Genomic DNA, 12,411 nt, shown 5'->3' with positions numbered 1-12,411 from the left:
TGTCTCCTGCATAACATTTAGAGCAAGTCCACCCCATATTGAATCCCCCAGGGGATAACCTATTTATTCTTCCCCTCACCAAACCCACTTCACCCCTCCCAATCCACTAGGGCCGGCGGGAGCCCAGTTTCTCACCTAGCTGAAAATCCACTGACCCAATACCAGTTGATCTGCCGTCAGCCACACGTGATCTTTTTTTGCGCCAGGTGCTTGGGAAACATGCACGAGCGGGCGCGAGTTTCCGACAGGTTGCAGAGCAGGGACCCTCACTAGCAGGCCCATTTAGGGGCTTCGATAAAGGGGCAACGTGGCATAATGTTGGCCGTTGGATCCAACAGCTAGTTTTCTGTACCGTTGGATTTCTACCGATAAAAAAAAAAAATTGAATTTAAAACCAACAGCCAGTGATGTGGCACAATCTAGACCTTTTGATTTTCAGATCAATAGTCCAAATTTTTTTGGCCTAAAAAAAAAAAAAGAAAAAAATAGGAAAAAGTCAGAAATCTTAGCGTTGGCTATGTGTCCAAATTTGTGCGGTTGGATTTCAATCTTTTTGAAATCTAACAGTCCAGATTAATTAACTTAATAAAAGTTTATAAAATATTATAAAAAATGTTAAAGAATACAGAAAGATAAAACAAAAAATTATAATTTTTTTCCCTATAAATACCTAACCATTATCTTCTACGTTACACCACATTTCAATATTTTCAATACTTTCAACCAAAGATTTCACATACTTTGCTTTGAAAAAAAAAAAAAAAAGGTTAATGAAGCAGGTTCAATTTGGTCAATCATCGAAGATGTTACATTGTGTGTAGGGGTGGAAAATTTTGCCATAAATCGATTTACCGACCAAACCATACCGGTCGGTTCATAATGGTAAGGTATAATTTTGGCATTTTATTCATAATCAGCTGGCATTATACTGAATCAACAATTAATGGTATGACTTTGGTGTTGGATTTTGTATACCGAAGGTATGCCATACCGACCAATATAATATATATATATATATATATATATATATATATTCTATTTAGATATTTTAGGTATTTTTTACATGCTTGACTCCTCAGTTTTAGGGTTTAAGAAAATAAAGGTTGTTCAGTTTTTTTTCTAACTCTTGCACGACTTCGAGCAGCCTTGATCTCTCAATTTTCTTCTTCTCTTAAACGCATACCTCCCTGGTTATAAGGGGATCTTATAACCAGAACCACTTTTGAGTTTTGAGTTTTTTGTTTATGCATTAGTTGCTACAATTGAATTTAGACAATTATATTAGTTAGACTTTTGAGTTTGTGAACTTATAACTATTTGGATTATGTTTGCTGACAATTGTTGTTGGCTTATTAAGTTTTGATATGATTTCCATTTTAATCTTTTAAGTCATGATTATGTTGGCTTATCATCAATTGAAAAATAGCGGCAACAACTTCTTTTTCTCTTTTCTGGTTTGTTGTTTACAAGTCGGTGCATGGTCTTGAGCTGTTGTTTTTGTACCTTATTTGCAAACCACCAGTTGTACCATTTACCAACCGAACCAACTAATAATTTTCTCAAAACTGATTTTTGGCAACCGCAAGAAGACGGTTGGCTAGCAGTAACTGATTTTCGGTAATTATGTATATATGGCTGGCAAGTGGCACAAGGAATTTGGCACGGTTTTCCAACCGAACCCAGCCCTGGTTGTGTGAATGCTGGGCTCAAGTTACTCATGATCCGATTACCAGTAATGAGATGCACTTGTGAAAAGTTTGGAAGACGGTTCATACCTTGTTTTGTGAGAAGATTAGGGCCAGAAGAATGGATCAATCTTTTTCTGCTCGTTTGGAAAACACTTAACCAATCGCTTACTTGTTGGAGAGACGCGAACCCTCAAGCTCTTTCTAATCGTCGAAGTAACAAAAATTTAGCAGATCAGGTGATAATATTTTATTATTTATTTGTATTACACCCAAATTGACATTAATTAGTTTGATTATAAAATTGTCTTCTCCTGCATTTTATAAACACTTCAAGCACAAGCAAAAAAATAATAGTCCTAAAATATAGAATTGTGTCAAAGATTGTCATTCAACCATTAGGAATGTTGGAACGTTGTCAAAGATTGTCCTAAAATACAGAATTGTGCCAATCGGTCCAAAAGTTTTCATGCACGGCATCCCTACACACTCTCCACCAGAACTCGACTCACACCAACATAAAGGCGATACATTAGAAGTGCTGGAAGTGACCCCTGAAGGAGTGTCGAAACCAACCTATCATTCACTAAGGCCTCAAGGTAAAAAGGCTACAAAGAAAAAAAATGAGTTCTTCCAGAAGTGAGTATACAAAATATATGGAAGAACTTGCTTGCCAAAGTGAACTAAACTTGCTGCGGGACGTGGCTAGAGATGAAGCTAAAGTTGTGAATATACAAGCAATCTTAACGGCTACTGAGAAACGTGATGCGGCGAATGAGAGACAACAAGAACTACTTAGGCAAGAAAGGGAGATGCTTAGAGAAAAAAAGGATGGCTCAAGAAGATCGTGACACTATGAACAAGCCTTTAGAAGGAATATCTCTGAATTCCAAATATTTTTGGAGATTGAAAAAAGAGAACGTGGTGAGAATGAGGCGTGCAAGAAACGAGGGAACAAGTGGAGGGGGTGCTAGCACCAAAGATCGGTATAGAGGTCACTAGGAAATTTGTTGTGAAATCAGTACCCATAATTTTCCATTCACTCTGGGTTGTAATTTGTATTTATTTTGTCGTATTTATGTAATTTCACAAATCTATTCACAAAAAATTGTACTTTCGGATAATGATACATGGTGTGACAAGATTAGTTAAAAATCTTATCCGAAATTAAAATTAAAATTATTTTTTAGGGTAAAGTACAAAAAATTACCTCGACTATTGGTTTCATAACACTTTCATACCTCATCATCTAAAATTGACAATGTCATACCTCATCTTTAGAATTTGGTCCAATGTTATACCTTCCGTTATTTGGCCGTCTACTTTTTAGTTAAATGTTGACGTGGCTTGATCCGGATCCCACTTTCTATTAAAAAATTAATAAATATTATTAAAAACTAAAAAAAATCATTTAATAATTTAATAATATTAAAATAATAAAGAAAAGTTAAAAAAAAATAAAATAAAAACCTCTCCCCCCCCCCGGCCCCTCTTCTCTCTCTTCTCCCCCATCTTCATCTTCTTCTCCCTTCCAGTCCCCTTCCAGTCCCCTTTCTACAACCCAGAAAAAAAAATGAGGAAGAAGAAGAAGAAGAAGAAGCAGAAGAGAAAAAAAAAAAAAAAAAACAAATCTGCAACCCAGAAGAAGAAGAAGAAGAAGAAGGAAAAAAAAAAAAAACCAAATCTGCAACCTAGAAGAAGAAGAAGAAGAAGGAGGAGGAGGAGGAGGAAGAACAAGAAGAAGAAGAAGGAAAAAAAAAAAAGCCCAAATCTGCCAAAGAAGAAGGGGGAAGAAGGGGGAAGAAGGAGGATGAAGAAGAAGAAGAAGAAGAAAAAAATAAAAAAAAAAGACCCGAATCTGCAAAAGAAGGAGTAAAAAAAACAAACCTAGATCCCATTGAGGTAGAATCGGGAAACCTTCATGACCTCCTTCTTCTTCTTCTTTCGCCGGGGGCGCGGGGGGGGGGGGGGGGGGGGGGTTTATTGAGCGTATTTTTTTTTTTTAAATTTTTTTAACTTTTCTTTTAATATTTTGTTTTTTAGTTTTTAATAATATTTTATTAATTTTTTAATAGAAAGTGGGCTTCGAATCAAGCCACGTCAGCATTTAATTGAAAAGTAAATGACCAAGTAATGGAAGGTATAACATTGGACCAAATTTTAAAGATGAGGTATGACATTGTCAATTTTAAAAGATGAGGTATGAAAGTGTCGTGACACCAATAATTGAGGTAGTTTTTTTGTACTTTACCCTAGTTTTTATTATTTTATTAAAAAAAACACAATATTAATACGAATTGTCTAAGAAATTCAGTTTAGAAATGAAGATACACTTGAACAGTTACTATTCATTATAGGCAGTTAATATTTATTTGGGTGGATTGAATTAACTATTGCCAATGAGCTTTTTAGGGGTGGAAATGTTGTTACATGGTGGAAAGGTATCACTAACTGCATGACACATGGACAATATGCCAAACCCAAATGGTTTTACTAATTCAACTGATTGGTAAAAGACATTACTTTTGTACCACATAAAACTCAAGCAGCACATTTGACTAAACATTAAAGAAAATAATAGGAACTTTTTCATCTTACTAAGTTCGCCTTTAAAGTACAAAAACCATGTAATTTCTTTCATTTAAGTCCAAAATATCACAAGAGAATGTAGTCTTGGGGATAAAATACACAATACAATTTGTACTCATCAATTAGATTGTGATATCTAAAATAGTTGACACCGTAAGATTCAGTACTTTCTAGATGAGTGTACAGGAGGAGTTTGGATACCCTGCTTTTATTTCCATGCTGATGTTGTGATCAGGTCAAAAGCTATGTTCTTTCCAATGTAAACTCCCTAAAGCCTAAATTAAACTTTAAAATGATCTTGTTTATGTTATAACATCAATTTTTGCACACTATCTGCAATCCGTGACTATAGACGTAGATAAAGCACTCTTAACATTTTCTTTTGTGTCTTTTCAGTTGAATGCCACCGAAATGAGAATGAAAAGTCATTCTCTATGTGGGAGTCCATATTAAAAGAATGATTTTCTCTAAAAATGCCACCGGAATGCCCTCTATAAATCCAATCATGTGGCCGCGTTGGTAACTGGGAGAGACGGACGGAGGTGGTGCTGATGCTCGCAGGAGTGGGCGAGGTGGTGATGGTGGCGTCTGTGCAGCGAAACAGGGAGAGATTAAAAGTTTGTTTGGTATTGGATTTGAGTCCGATGTTTTTAACTTAAAAACAATTTTTAAGTTTTAAGGTAGAAAAACCTGTTTGGTAGGCCCATTTTTCAAAAATGGACTAAATTTTTTTTAAAACCAGCCCATTATAACTTGAAAACAACAAAAATCAGGTTTTAGGGTTTTTTTGTTTTTCACGAATTTGTATCCTGTGTCGGTGTGTCACGATGGAGGTCTGAGTTGCGCTGCGCAGACCACGAGCAAGCCTTGCGCCTCACCAATGACAAACGACCAAGAATAAAGACGAATAGGTAATCCCTTTTTTCGAGTTTCTGGGTCTTGGATACTGCAATTCCTCAATCCAATTCGAAGAGACCCTTTTCACCTTGGGTATTTGTGACTCCAATTTCAGATTTAATTTCCTGTAACTCTCTCTCTCTCTCTCTCTCTCTCTCTGCTTTCTCTCTCTTGCTTTCTATATTATTTGTTTGTGTTGAATTGCATGAATGTTTGATTGTTTGTATAATTGGTCAATTCTGTGTTTTTATTGGTGGTTTCAGATATCTGTTGCAGCTGGGTTTATTGGGTTTCTTTAGAATTAGGCAACTATTGGGAAAATTGGGGGAAAATGTTACAAAATTTGGAAAAATTGGGAATTATTATCTGTTATTGAAGGTTTTACTGATTGATTTGTGTGAAATTGGGTTTCTGAATGTGGTGCATAGTGTATAGGGGTGTTTCATTGAGATGACAGGATGCTTAATATACCTATTTTTCGATGTTAGGTTGAAGAAGGAAGTTCAATTTATAGGATCAAGTTTTGGAGTAGCAAATGCAACGCCACCTTCGATTCGAGGTATGGAAAACTCGAACTTGGAATCTACTTGGAGTTATGCGTTTATCTGGGATTTACTTGGAGGCCCTGCAATTTTTTTCTCTTCAATTTTGTTAAAAAACGTATTGATATGATTTTTCTTGGTTTTCTGGGTAATTTGATGGGTTAATTCTTGGGTACACTAGTGGTTTCTCTGTTTGTTTCGATTAAAAGGTCTTTTTTGTTGGCATTGAACTTTTAACAACTTTCGAAATGTAAATATATTCACTTGTGGTTTACTTCTGTATAGTCTCCACCCATTTGTCTTTTGTGGAATTGTAGTATCGGACTTGTTATGATCATTGTTACTGTTAGTCACAATGACCATTTGTAGTATCGGACTTGATGTATTGGCATAGGAATAGGATGCTATTTCTTTGACCTGGTAACACCAAATTTAGTGAACTTAATATTTATGCAGAAAGATTGGATATTGGTTTATTATCTTTAGTAATTGCCTGAGTTTTAACATTAATAATATGTACTACAGAAAATACTAAAGAATTTCTTTTTAAGTAGGAAGTGTGTGAAAGTGAATATCAATCTTTTGGTCTTAAAGACATTTTCTTGTTCATACTTGGGTTCTAATTGCAATAAAGTACATATCACAATGTAAGCAGTGACAATGCACACGGTGTGCATCTTTGACAATTCTGTGAAGGTTATCTATCCAAGCGAGACGATAGTTATGACTTGTCTTTGGAAATGTGGATGGATTGTGTTGTGTCAAAGAAGACAAATTATATTATAACTTATCTTTGAATTGGTCTGTCTCTCCTTATTAAGAATTGTTTTCCTATTCTAAAGTTGATGCCAAATTATCCAATTAGGAAGCAAAGATACATTCCCGTTGCATGTTGTGCCGTGCACAATTTCATTAGAATGCAATCAAGGAATGATACTTTGTTTCAACAATTTGAAGACAATGATGTTGATGTGGTAGATGAAAAAAGCTCGGGGGCGAATCAAGAAGGAGAAACCATGCATTTGAATGACGATAATGTTATGAATGATGTTAGAGACCACATAGCCAGATCAATGTGTTGATTACATCAATAACAATTAGTCTCAAAGTTTATTGGTTTTCTAGAATGTTTTAATATAATATTTATTATCTAAGACTTGAAGTTTAATTTGATTATCGAGCATATATGTGTTTTATTAGCACATGGATATGAAACTAGTATGTTTAAGGTTTAATTTCATATGTTTTGTATATCTTGAAACAAATACATGATTGGAAAAAAAAAATATTGTTTTCAAGAGTTAAACCAACAAGTTTTCAAATTTTTAGATTCAAAAATAGTTTTTAAGTTCAATGCCAAACACGTTTTTGAAACCTAAAAAAAAACCTATTTCTAAGAAATGTTCTTAAAAGTTAGTTTTAAGACCAATTCAAGTTTTTGAGTAGGATACTAAACAAGCCCTAAGGGAACTCGGTGTCGCTCTCGTTTTCTTGTTGTTCACCATTCAACATGGCGACAGTGGTGGTCTCGGTGTGGATTCGACGAAGAGAACGAGGAAGAGGTTAGAGAGAGACGTATTGCAGATAGAGGGTAAAGAAATAAAAGAGAGTGAGGAAAATGGAGGGCTATACGGGGTGGGAGGAGTTTTGCGTGGGTGCGTCTCACGGTAAACATGTAATTTGAGAGCAACTCCACCATTGCAAAGGCCCATTGGGTTATTCGCTATTTAATTCACCCAGTGAACAGTAACTGCCCTTAATGAATAATGACTGCCTTTTGCATCTCCACCCCTACACTAAATAGCCTTGGCAATAGACAATAAAATATTAGTATTTTTTTTATTTATAAAATAATACAAAATAATTTAATTTGTAATTTCAAATAAGATTTTTAATCGTTCTCGTTGCGCCACGTGTCATTGTCCGGAAAGACAATTATTGGTGATGGATTTCGATAAGATTTTTATCCAATGCTATCGTGACACGTGTCGTTACCTTTTCAGAATCGTTGAGGATAAATTTTCGATAAGATTTTTAACCAATCACGTCACGCCATGTGTCACAATCTGTTTACAATCTTTGAGGATAGATTTTGATCAAATTTTTAACGAATGACGGCATGCCACGTGGCATTATCTACAACCTAATCCTTTCTGAATCCTCCATATAATCCACCATCCATCCTAAAAAATCTCACACCAATTTTCTCAAGATCTTTATCATTATTCATAGTTTTTGCTTCCTTCTTACAATGTCTTCTTCTTCAAGGATAATGTGGAAAATCGATCAGCAAGAGGAAGAATTGTTTAACCAATCAAAATGAATGTTCAATCTCCAAGCGGCCCAAAATGAGATGGAAGATGGTGATGAGCATAAAAGGAGAGATGACGAAGCAAGAATGGCCAAAGCCTCACATTCCCGTTAAGTCATCCAAGCTGTGGTTCAGATCTGCAGGCCCAGCTGTTCCGTAAACCTTGATAGAAGCAGGCAACGACGAGGTACGGAACTCTTGGACCATTATTTTGTCTGTAACAGTGCATTCCCTAATACGTACTTTAGACGTCGTTATAGAATGGAACGACATTTGTTCAACAAAATCATGATTTCTGTTTACAACCATGATTCTTACTGTGTGAAAAAGAATGATGCTTTTGGTGTTATGGATCTCCTTCCTAAGCAAAAAATTAATGATGCCTTGCGGATGCTTGCATATGGAGCATCTGCAGACCAAGTGGATGAGATAGCAAGGATGGGGAAATCAACCATTCTTGAGTCCCTGATGAGGTTTTGCGGAGCAATTGAATCTATCTACACCACAAAGTACTTCCGGAGACCTACTGAGATAGACTTGCAAAGGCTTCTGATGAAGTGCGCGATGCGAGGTTTTCCTGGGATGATTGGAAGGATCGATTGTATGCACTGGACCTGGAAAAACTATCCAAGTGCATGTCAAGGCACTTATGGGGACATAAAAGGAGCAAAAAGTATCATTTTGGAGGCGGTGGCATCTTTTGATACATGGATTTGGCACGCCCTTTTCGGGGTTCCAGGAGCTCAAAATGACCTCAATGTCCTTGTTTAATCCCCAGTGTTCAACGATGTTCTGTAAGGAAAAACACCAAAAGTCATGTACTGGGTCAACGAACATAAGTATGATGGCCATACTGCCTAGCAGACAACATTTACCCAAGGTGGTCATCGTTTGTCAAAACAGTGCCATGTCCATGAAGTGCAAAGGAAAAACACTTTGCAAGCTGTCAAGAGGGGTGCAAAAAGGATGTAGAGCGTTGTTTTGGTATCCTCCAAGTGGTGTTGCCAAAATGTTTGATTTAGAGTCACTTCGATCCATCATGATGACGTGCATGGATAACCCGTGCAACACAAGTCATTAGAAAGGGATGGACGTTACAATGAAAGACTCATTCAACGATATACTGCACTTCAAAGGCCATATATGCACAATGCCCGGCAAATTGACTTAATAGAGCACCAGTGGGAATTGAAACTCACTCAAGATACTTAAGTTCATTTAGTGTGTTTTTTTATTATTTGGTATGTTTATGTAATATTATTTGGTGTGTTTTTTTTTAGTTCATTTAGTGAGTTTTTTATTATTTGGTATGTTTATGTAATTTTATTGGTGTGTGTTTTTTTAGTTCATTTAGTGAGTTTTTTATTATTTGGTATGTTTATGTAATTTTATTTGGTGTGTTTATATCCTTTGAATAAAGATTCTCTTAGTATAAATAAATTACCAAATTAAATAAATTTACTTTATTTCAAATAAAGTACTAAATTCAATAATTGGAAATAACATAAAGCACTCTATTCAATAAATAATAAAGTGCAACCCAAAGTGATTGGAAAATTATGGGCTCGTGAATGGATCATCATCACCTAACCAATTTGTGGTGCTAGGATGATCTTCTCTTGTCGTGCTAGGACCATCTCCACTTGCTCTCGCTTCTCTTGCACACCTCCTTCGCACCACGTCCGCTTTCTCCGACTTCCAAAAATATTTAGAATTTGGAGACTTCCCTTCTAAAGGCATGTTCATAATGTCACGATCTCGTTGAGCCATTCTTTTCTCTAACTTGTTCCTTTTTCTTGCCTAAGTAGCTCTCTTTCTCTCTCATTAGCTTGAAATTTTTTCTCAACAGCTGTAGCTTTCGCCTTCTCTCTATCCTTATCAGCCTCAAATTTAGCCATTTCCCGTACCAAACTCAATTCACCTTGGTGAGCAAGTTCTTCCATATACTTTGCATAATCATTGTTTGAAGCACTCCCTTTTCTCTTTGAAGCCTTCTTACCTTGATGCCTAATTGGATAACAGGTCGACCCCGACGCTTGTTTAGGGGGGAACGTTTCGGGCACTTCTTCTGCGTCATCTTCATGAACATATGAGGAATGATTGGGCGTAGAGTGTAGAGGGGTGCTGTTCATGAAAACTTCAGGACCAACAGGCACAACTTTGAATTTAGGACAATCTTTGACAATATTCCAACATTCCCACCGGTTGAATAATTTGTTTTTGCTTTTGGTTTTGCCATTATACCAAGCTTGTACTTGAAGTTCCTACACAATGCGAGAGAAGAAATAATTATAATCAAAGTAGGTAATGTAAATTTGGGTATAGTACAAACAAATAAATAATATATTGTTACTTGATCCACTAAATTTTCCCCACTTCAAAGATTACTACTAGCTTGTGCCAAGGCGTCTCTCCACATACTAAACGATTGGCTAAGTAATTTCCAACGACTAGACATCGATTCTTTGGTTCTTTCCCCACCAATTTTCTCAAGATAATTGGTATGAATAAGACTCCACATTTCTCACAACCAGTGTTCTAAAAAATGGCCTAGGCGCTGGGCGTAGGTGTGCCAATCCGATTAGGTCCAAATCGTTAAGAAAAATTGGGGAGCTGTTAGGCGTCCGCCTAGGCACTCTTAGGCGGCCTGGGCGGTCTAGGCGGCAGTCTAGGCGAAGTGAAATGGTTTCCTAGGAAGAAATTCCAAACACATACTTAGAATCGTAAAAGCTTTCTCACCACTTCGACTCCCTTTCTCTGTGCACCACGATCTTCTTAGCTTTTGCGACTCCCTTTCTTAAATCAACCGAAGAAAAGGAACTTGACAGCACAAAATAGAAGAAGAGGAAAAAAAGAAGGGAGAATTTACAGAAGGAAAACGGAAAAAAAGAAGAAGAACTGAAGAAGAGGAAACAGAAAGATAACGAAGACGATGAGGAGAAGGAAAGAATAAAAAAGAAGAAAAGTTTTCGGTTTTGTCAAAATGGTCTGGGAGTCTCTAGGCTGATTTGAATGATGGAAAGAATAAAAAAAAAAAAAAAGTTTCAAGTTTTGTCAAAATGGTTTGGGAGTCTCTAGGCTGTTGGGAGTCTCTAGGCTGATTTGAGTGATGGAAAGAATAAAAAAAAAATAATAATGTTTCCGGTTTTGTCAAAATGGTTTGGGAGTCTCTAGGCTAATTTGAGTGATGGGACTATGGGTGGAAGGGAGGGATCACGTGTGGTGTGCTTTATGAAATGGTGAAGGAAGGATGCATGCACCTCTCCATAATTGTCTCTTTATGATTTCTGACCTCAACAAGCTAAACTTTCAGACCGGTTTTTGGTGGGATTTTTACTTTTATGTTTCAAAAATAAGATATAACCATTTAAAATGTCTTAAGTTATATAGCATATATGTTTAATGTGCTTTTAAATTTTGAACACTTGTTGGATACTATTTTTATTTTATCATTCTTTTATTATCTTATTTATGGATTTCATACAAGTATAATTTTTTTATGTGTACTTATTTACGAGATATACAAGAAATTTATCTAAATCCGCCTAGGCCATCTAGGCGCCCACCTAGATCCCGACTAGCCGCCTAGGCGCTAGGCACTAGCCCCCCACCCGACTAGCGCCTAGCGTTTTTTAGAACCTTGCTCGCAATTGCATCTCATTACCCATAATCGGATCATGAGTAACTTCAACCCAGCTAGTACACAACGCAACATCTTTAAAAAGCGTCCAATTCGTACCTTCATCATTAGTCAATTTGTTGGAAAAAAAATTGGATTGAAACTTTGAGAGAAAGATAGGAATGTGGTTGAAATTAGTTGAGAAAATACGAAATTGTGGTGTAAAGTAGAAGATAATGTGAAGGTATTTATAGAAAAATAAAATCAAATATTTTTTTAAAATTTTCAAACTTTTTTTCGGATTTTTTTTAAATTTTTATTCACATAATTAATCTCTGCCGTTGGATTAAAAAAATTTTGAATTTCAACACTCCAGATTGTGCCATGTGGCACAACAGTAACATTTCATAATTTTAAACTGTTTTTTTTATTTATAAAGTCGAATAACGTGGACCGTTGATCTCAGATCTAACGGATGAAATTAAATAAGGTTTTTAATTTTTAATTTTTTAACATTGGAAATCCAACGGTCTATAAAATATAGTCGTTGAAATCCAACGGACATGGGGATGCCACATGGCCTCCCCAACGGTAATATCTTATAAAAGTGTCGCAGGCCCCAGCTCTGAATTTGTGTCGAACAATGTGCGCCCACACGCACTTGAAGTGCACGCGCCTGATGCAAAAAAAATATATAAAATGTGTCTGACGTTGCCCAGACGTCAGCCTTGCGTCACGTGGCCTTAGGGCTGGCAACTCTTGCCGGGC

The sequence above is a fragment of the Pyrus communis genome, chromosome 11 (assembly GCF_041283825.1).
Source record: "Pyrus communis isolate YQ-2024b chromosome 11, ASM4128382v1, whole genome shotgun sequence".
NCBI lineage: Eukaryota > Viridiplantae > Streptophyta > Magnoliopsida > Rosales > Rosaceae > Pyrus > Pyrus communis.
This window is presented reverse-complemented; position numbering follows the sequence as displayed.